The sequence below is a fragment of the Chlorocebus sabaeus genome, chromosome 8, assembly GCF_047675955.1.
Source record: "Chlorocebus sabaeus isolate Y175 chromosome 8, mChlSab1.0.hap1, whole genome shotgun sequence".
Taxonomy (NCBI): domain Eukaryota; kingdom Metazoa; phylum Chordata; class Mammalia; order Primates; family Cercopithecidae; genus Chlorocebus; species Chlorocebus sabaeus.
The window spans coordinates 140,785,365-140,794,521 of record NC_132911.1 but is presented as its reverse complement, the minus strand read 5'-3'; the positions used below and the strand labels follow the sequence as shown (position 1 = coordinate 140,794,521).

The following is a 9,157-nucleotide window of genomic DNA, read 5'->3' as shown; positions in this document are numbered from 1 at the left end:
AGGGGGCTGGAAAGTTTTAAAGTCCCCATTTCTCCTAGTTTATTAAGGTTCCAAGAGCATAAATCTGCTAAATTTTCTCTCCCTTCTTTAACATACCATGTAAAATCATCTTTCTCATGGTGTTTATCATTGACATTGCCTAGGAAACTGTTGGGAATGCAGAATCTCAGGTCTGAAACAAGGTATTTGATTCAGAATTGGCATTTTAATTAGATCCCCCAGGTGGTTTGAAAGAATACTAATGTTTGAGAAGCTCTGCTCTAGCCCAGCAGTTCGTCTTCTGTAAAAGAGATTGCTAGTATCAATCTTCTAGTGTGGTTTTCAGAGATAAATGAGGTAATGCACATGAAAAACTTACCACAATGCCTGATACATAGTAAGCAGTAGATAACCATAGACATTATATTAGTATCGAATTTCTCTAATATTTTCTGATACTTCATATATAAGTATATTGAGATTCTACCCAAACCATAAAAGTTCATTGGTATTTGCATTCTAAACTCGGAAGTAAACAAACTCTGCCTCCTAAAACATTTATATCAACATCGAATTCCACATAGTGAACACTGATGAGCCTAAGATCTCAAAGAACTCAGACTCATTAAGCAAAGATGCAATCATGTTAGTTGATGAAGGAAGACTAGGGACTTAGGTATTTGTAATCATTCTGATGAGAACTGAAATAAGGGAGTTCACAGACAGAAAATCCAATTCTCCAGAGTCCCAATTCCCCAAACATTCTAACAAATTCGAGGGTTTTTTTTTTTTTAATTTTAAGAAGTATCTTTATTACAAATTGGAAAAATATGTAACGCTTCACAAATTTGTGTGTCATTCTTGTGCAGGGGCCATGCTAATCTTCTCAGTGTCGTTCCAATTTTAGTAAATGCGCTGCCAAAGCGAGCACAAATTTGAATTTTTATTAAAATGTACAGACTTTCCCCCCACCTTTCCAAACATTTTTACTCATCCATTCTTTTTGTTCATAGCCCATGACATTTAAACTGAAGAATTTTTGGCAAATTTTGAATCAGGGCTTTAACAGAGAGAAACAATACAAGGCAGAAAAAAGGAGGAGGAAGTCACTTAAAACAATATGTAATCATGCGTTTATTTCTTAATTTCATCCATACTTCTTAGTTTACATGTGTTTTATGTGAGAAATATATATATATATATATATAGAGAGAGAGAGAGAGAGAGGAAATGAAGGAGGGAAACATAGTTTAACAAATATATAACACGATTAGTGCTTATATAAAAAGACGTGATTTCCTTTTATGAAAGAAGTGGTTAAGGAGTATCCTTCAAAGAGAAAACTATCATATGAGAATTATTAGGATAATTATTCTATTTTTAGTCAGTTTATTAAGGTCCCAAGAGCATAAACCTGCTGAATTTTCTCTCCCTTCTTTAACATACCATATAAAATCATCTTTCTCATCTGTCTCTGCTCAAGGACGTTTATTTCCTTTCCATGTTGTTCTATGCACATGTCATTTTCTTCTCTGCAGTCGGTAGGATGCTGACCTAATGCATGCAGCAGGGGCAGGAAGGGCGGCAGGGAGATGTATTGCTCTCTCTGCCTTAATATCCTGGCTGAACACACACCGTTAGGTACACAGTCACACATTTGGTTGACAGAGGTGCCTGTGACCCGTGAGACAGGGATTAATAGGCATCTATTCTCGGCATCTTACCTTAGTAAACCTCAGGTCACCTTTGTTGTTTGGAGATACTCCCTTATTTCCCTACCTGTGCTTGAAAACCCTCTTTTTTGCCTTCAGGGCTACTGACTCACCCTGATTGTCCTTCCTTCAAAGTGAATAATCAGAGTGAGGACAGGGTTATAAAAAAATGGAGAGTTGTTGCTTTCCGAAAAGCAGAAAATATTATGCTTAAGTTAAATGTGAGTCAAGATCTTTACTGTAAAAGCTCATGTTTTTGTACTCCAGGATGCAAACATTGCTTTGAATATCTGGCCATTGGTTTTCTCTTCCATAAAGAGAAGAAACTGAATATAATCAGTCTTGTGAATAAATTCATTTCTAATCAAACTCAAGTCTCTAAGTGGCATCTGTGTTACATTCTAGAAGTTGTTTTGATTCAATTGTGGTGTTTTTTTGCTTTTGATTCTCAGGTATGTGCCTTTAAGATTTTCTACAGTAAATTAAAAAGTTCATATCCTTTGTTTTAAAAGTAGCTTCAAGCTAGAAACAGATTACCTTTTGGAATTAAGTCATTGTAGCTTTATGTCCTCGATCCCGCTTAATCATTGATGTCACTATTTCCTGTGTGTGCTTCTGTTTGAGGACTCTAATTTATTCTTCTAACAAATCCCATCCTTGCCCTTGGCGACCTGTAAGGTGGCACTAAAAAGTTGCCTGTTGTATCAACCAGGACACTTTCTGTTACAAATAACAGAAGATCTCATCAAAATTGGCTTACATAAAACAAAATATAATTTACTGGTTCTCATTATTAAGGAATTCTGGTGGTAGACATAGCTTCAGGCATGACTGGATGCAATTGCTCAAGAAATGTTACGTCTACCTTGTTCATTTCTCTGATGTTGCTGTTGACTGCATTGTGCCCACTGAAAATTCAGATGTTGAAACCCAAACCCCCAATGTGACCATCTTTGGAGAAAGGGCTTTTAAGATGGTTAAATGAGATCATAAGGATGTGGTCCTAATCTGATAGGATTGGTAGCCTTATAAGAAGAAAGAGTGAGCTTTCACAAAGGAAGGCCACGTGAGGACACAGTCAGAAGCCTGTAGGCCAGAAAGAGTGCCTTCACCAGAACATGACCCTGCTGACACCCTGATCTCTCGACTTCCAGCCTCCAGAACTGTAAGAAAATAAATTCCTGTTGTTTTAGCCACCCAGCCTATGGTATTTTCTTATGGCAGCCCAAGTAGGGTAATGCAGCTTTTCACTGGTGGGTTTGCTCCTTGCAATAGGTTAAAGATAGCTATAAATTCTTTGCTACCACTCCCATGGAGAGGTAGTATACAGTTTCTGCTCTCTTGAACTCAGGTTGGCCTTAGTGTCTTGCTAGGCCAATAGAATTTAAGAAATGTGATGTTCTGAGATTGTTAGGGATAGGTTATAAGAAGCCTTGTCGTTTTCTACCAGGTTCTCCTAGAATCCTCACTGTAGGGGAAGTTAGCCATGACGTATGAAGTAAATTATCCTGGGTTAGAGAAAAACACAAATGAATTTAGAGGTTTAGCCAGTGGACAGAATTAGTTTACATATTTTGATCATGTGCCAGTTATTATGTAGTCCTTAATGAATAATAATGGGAAATAAGTAATGTTGGCTGAGGGTTCAATGTGTGTCAGATACGTAAGTGATTTACATAAATGTTTTAATATACATGGATTTAAATATGTGCTTAATAATACATATTGTATATTAAATATATGCATACATATTTAAAGACTGTATAAACATGTATTATTTAATATATTAAAATCTGTATTAATTTATACGTGTGTGTGTGTGTATATACATATAGTTGCAGAAAGTCTATTAGATAAAATCAGGATTGTGCCTAGTTCAAAGATAGGGAAACTGACCCTTAAAGGTTAACTAACTCGACCATGGTCATTCAAGTGTTACATGGCAGAAAGAGGATCTGGCTGACAAGAATCCTAGTTCTCAACTACTACACAATTCTTCTTTTTGTTCTTTCCTTGCGGACTGATTTTATTGGTATACTGCTCTCTACCACACCAGACTTCTCTGTTACCTTGTCTTCCCTAATTCAACCTGAACTGGCACTTTGTAGTTACTATGATTATATACTATTTTACATTGCATATATGTATTACTTAATACAGCAATAATGTTCTCTACCATTTAACAATCACCTATGTTCCATTTATGAAATTGACCATTTCAAAACAGCTAAGAAAACCTTATCCCAGTGATGCTCAGAGATAGATATTTTAGTCTTAACTTAGCAGAGGGGGAAGCTGAGTTTCAGGAAAGCATTGATTGAAGGACATTGTACATAAGACTGCACAGCTGTGTGGCCAGGCGCCACTTGACTCTTATGGTTCGGAAGCACTTCCTTTGGTTAATCTCAGGGCGCTCTCAGTGTTCATCACTACACACAGGTGCTGAAGATTTTAGCAAGCAGTATATAAGCTAGAGCTACCACCCCCACCTTTGCCTTGACAGTTTAGACAGGTATTCCTTCAAAGAATGGAGTGTTTCATTTGTCCAATTCATCAAAGTTCTGCCATCATTTATGTCACGCATTAAGCTACAAATGTCTTAGCCTTTGGTCTCTCAGTACAACCTTCAGTTAAATTGAGCTGGGAATTTTCAGGTGAAGGGCCAAGTGGAGAAAGAAGGCAGAAAGAAGGAAAATTTAATGTCAGTTTGCTTCACTGCTTTAGCCAAGATGAGACAGAAATATCAGGATTTATTATTACAACCTTTATCTAGTCTGATATTCTGAGAGCATGTGAGCTGGAAAGTGGGTAGAGAGAGTAGATAGCGTACAGAAAACAATTTTGAAGCCACAGTGGAAAATCTCTATTTCTATAGTCATATCTTGCTTTGGGACAGTTTGACCAAGATTGTTTATTTATAGACTGGTCTCCAAATCACACTTGGACATTTCAAACAACAAATCTGTGTCATATGATGGACATTTGCCATCCCAAAGAGATGGATCAACATCGATGCAGGGAATGTGTGCGTTGAAGTTGGAGGCAGAATATTTTTCGGAGTCAGATACCTGGGTTGAAGATATAGTTCTGAAAGTTATTAGCTGTGACACCTTAGATAAATGAGCCAACTTTCCTGAACCTCAGTTTCCTTTCTATAATATAAAGATGAACAGGCATGCTTCATGAGGTAATCACATAGGAAAACTGACTATTAATGGAGACGATATATATAAATTATCTCATGACGTGTATGATTTTTATGTTGTCAAAGTAAATGATGGCTGTGGCAGTTTATTAATGTGAGATTATTTTTGCTATAGGCCTGAAGTGAGTTGAAAATATTTCTTTGTGTTCAAAATTACATAAACAAAGGAGAGCTATTAAGATGGTATTGCCAACACAATACATGATAGATCTGAAATGGTTTTTAGCTGTGCTAAATTCTAGAATATTTGCCAAAGAAAATCATAGAGTGTTCATGCATATGTGTTTGTACATATGTTTGTAAATAGTATGTATATATTTTATATGTTTTATGGATATATTTTATCTATACACTAATTAAAGCATTCTTTACTCACGTATTAGATCCTGGTATTCAATAGCCAATCTAGGCACAAAGAATTGTAAAATTGGAGTCTAGCCTTATGGCTAACACCATGGGGTTAGAATTCATATTTGGTTCAAATCCTGACACACCGTTTAGCAGTTGTTTGTCAGGAACCCATCTGACAAAATAAAAGCACAGGATTTGCAATAGAATGAATATGGAATTACAAATTGTGATTCCTGGGTCTCAGTTTCCTTATCTGTAAAAGTGTGTTTGGGTAGGGATTAAACAATCATGTGTTTGTTTTTGGTGAATTAAACAAACAAACAAAAAAATCTATTTAGACTACTTGGCAGTTCTGAGCTTACTAATAAAATGCCACCCATATATAGTAGCAAATAGTTTATTATTAAGACCCTCAAGTGAACTAAAGTATATTGCTTTAGCCACAGTATAAATAATGTAATATGGGAAAATATAGAATCTACTGTTTGTGTATTGTCATTCTAGGTATTTAAAAGTCATCTCATAGAATGGAACAAGTAGGACTTTCTTTGTATTTTGAAGACAAAAACACCAAAGACAAAATTTAAGCAACTTGCTGGAGGCCAGGCCTGGTAGCTACTTGACCCTTTCTGCTCAGAACACAGGATGAGACCTCTTTTTGTGAGACAGCAGTGTTCATAGTGCTCCAGAGGCCAGACAGGAGATAGGTAAGTTACCTTGAACCTGGGGCACAAAGAGGAGGCTGATGTCCAGAGAGTTTCTATTGCAATAATTTCCTATACTGAGTTAGTATGGAAAGGAATAAATCAAGGTGGGCTCACAATTTTATCTCATGTTAATTCCATGGGCCCATGAGCACTTTATTTGCATGTTGAAATCAGAGAAATGTTTCTCAGTTAAAAATACATATATATGCTACAGTTATATTTTCTTGAAATATACAGCATAGCCAGAACTACCCTTTTTCACCCCCAACACTTAATGGAAGGTTAAGTTCAGCAAGTATTTCAGTTTTCTTATAACTCTAAATGAAGAAAATCAACAATGCAGTGGCAATGATAAATGATGGTTGGCACTTCTCCTGAGCATGAGTGTTTCACAGGAAGTAGAGGGGATTTTGGAAAAGGAGGGCCCTCAAGCTCCATTGAAGGTGGCAGCTCCATCTCAGGTCCTGCTCATGGTTGCCTTGTGATTGCCTGCTTCCATCTTGCCATAACTTCTTCCAAGCAAAGCCTCATATCAGGTTGGTTGTGACAAATCTCCCACTTAAGCATTGGGAAATGACTTTTTTAACCATGCTGCCAATACAAATCTGATTCCTTCTTTTAATTTTACAAACTCCATGTGGAGTGAATTATTTATCTTTTTACTTTTAACTAGCAGCAGAGTAGGTCCTAAAGCCCATGTTCATGAGACCAGACTCAGTTGCCTCAGTGATTAATAAAGTGTTCAATGGATTCTTGCTGCATATGTCCTTGCTATGGTTATCCGATAGTCAGCTATGTGCAAGTCAAGTCAGGCGGGGGGATGTTGTAAAACTAATTAAACACCCTGGAATGAAAATCTTTATTGACCAGAAACCCATATTCAGAAACTTTCATATTTCTATTACCTACACTTAGAAAGATATGGGATTCATTTTCTGACATGAAAGCAGAGAAATAGGCACAGCTGTGCTGGATCCTTATGTAATTGAAACTCTGCTGCATGTCATTCAAATTCCTCTGTGATCTCTATTCTATGAAACTCTACAATTAAACTCACTTGTCTGTATATACCTACACTCTAGTCATTTCACTTACTTAGACTTCCAAGAACATGCATGCTTTTTTTTTAATGCTAAGAGTTGCAGAAATGTATTTTTTCATTCTGTAATGTCTTGTACTCCTTGTTCAGCTTGAGAACAGTATCTTTTTTTGTCTTACATTAACTTTATGTGTTTAATATTTTTAAATTTCAATAGCTTTCATGGTACAAGTGGTTTTTTTATGTGATCGAATTGTATAGTGGTGAATTATGGGAGTTTAGTGCACCCAAGAACCATGTCTTGATCCTAAAGTCTCAGCAGGTCTTTCTCTGCGAAGCCTTATTGAATTTCCTACCCCCTGAGAATAATTCATAAACCCTGTTTGTGCAGTCCCTGAATCAGACAGTTGGCCACTAATGATTGTTTTAAATATATGTCTTCCTGACTAGCCTGTAATTTCCTCTAAAGCCAAAGCTGTATTCTATGGATCTTCAAATCTTTGCTGTAGCAGGTCTTCTAACATTTGATAGGTACTATTCTTGATAATTAAATGAAAGAATTGTGTATTTCTTTTTACTATTATCTTAGGTTCAGGGTACATGTGCAAGTTTGTCACATAGGTAAACACTTGTCATGGGGGTTTCTTGTACAGATTATTTTATTACCCAATTATTAAGCCTAGTACTAATTATTTTTCCTGATCTCTCTTCTCCCACCTTCCACCCTCTTCACAGGCCCCAGTGTGTGTTGTTCCCCTCTATGTGTCTATGTGTTATTATTTATCTCCCACTTATAAGCGAGAACATGCGGTATTTGGTATTTGATTTTCTGTTTCTGCGTTAGTTTCCTAAAGACCATGGCCTCCAGCTCCATCCATGTCCCAGGAAAACACACGGTCTCATTATTTTTTATTGATGCATAGCATTCCATGGTGTATATGTACTATATTTTCTTTATCCCATCTGACAATGATGGGCATTTAGGTTAATTCCATGTTTTGCTCTATGAATAGTGCTGCAATGAACACGTGCATGCATGTGTCTTTATAATAGAACAAACTATATTTCTTTGGGTATATACTCATTAATGGAGTTGCTGGGTCTAATGGTATTTCTGTCTTTAGGTCTTTGAGGAATCGTCACACTGTCTTTCACAATGGTTGGACTAATTTACAATCCCACCAAGAGTATATAAGCATTCCGTTTTCCCCACAACCTTGCCAGCATCTGTTATTTTTTGACTTTTAGTAATAGCCGTTCTGACAGGTTTGAGGCAGTATCTCATTGTGATTTTGATTTGCAATTCTCTAATGTTCAGTGATGTTGAACTTTCGTTCATATGTTTCTTGGTCACATTCATGTCTTCTTTGGAAAAGTGTCTGTTCATGCCATTTGCCCACTTTTTACTGGGGTTGTTTGCTTTTTTCTTGTAAAATTGTTTAAGTTCCTTATAGATGCTCAATATTAGACCTTTATTAGATGCATAGTTTGCAAAAATTTTCTGCAGGATGTCAGTTTACTCTCTGGATATCTTCTTTTGCTGTGCAGAAGCTCTTTAGTTTAATTGGATCCTATTTGTCAATTTTTACTTTTGTTGCAATTGCTTTTGGCATTTTCATCATGAAATCTTTGCCTGTGACTATGTCCCGAATGGTATTGTCTAGGTTGTCTTCAAGAGTGTTTACAGTTTGGGGTTTTACATGTAAGTCTTTAATCCATCTTGAGTTAATTTTTGTATATGGTGAAAGGAAGGGATCCAGTTTCAATTTTCTGCATATGGCTATCTAGTTATTCCAGCACCATTTATTGAATAGGGAATCATCTTCCCATTGCGTGTTTTTGTCAGGTTCATTGAAGATCAGATAGTTGTAGATGTGTGGTCTTATTTATAGGTTCTCTATTCTGTCTTATTGGTCTATGTGTCTGTTTTTGTGCCAGTACCATGCTGTTTTAGTTACTATAACCCTGTAATATAGTTTGAAGTAGTGTAACATGATGCCTCCAGCTTTGCTCTTTTTGATTATGGTTGTCTTGGCTATTTGGGCTCTGTTTTGTTTCATATGAATTTTAAAATAGTTTTATCTAGTTCTGTGAAGAATGACATTGGTAATTTAATGGGAATAGCATTGAATCTATAAATTGCTTTGGGTAGCATGGCCATTTT

General features: G+C 36.4%; 1 non-coding gene across 1 annotated transcript; it reads right to left on the bottom strand.

Annotated features, from left to right (window-relative positions):
• Positions 1 to 803: 803 nt before the first annotated feature.
• Positions 804 to 910, bottom strand: LOC119625001 (U6 spliceosomal RNA). Its single transcript, XR_005241151.1, has one exon. It is a non-coding gene; the product is annotated as a U6 spliceosomal RNA (small nuclear RNA).
• Positions 911 to 9,157: the final 8,247 nt, after the last annotated feature.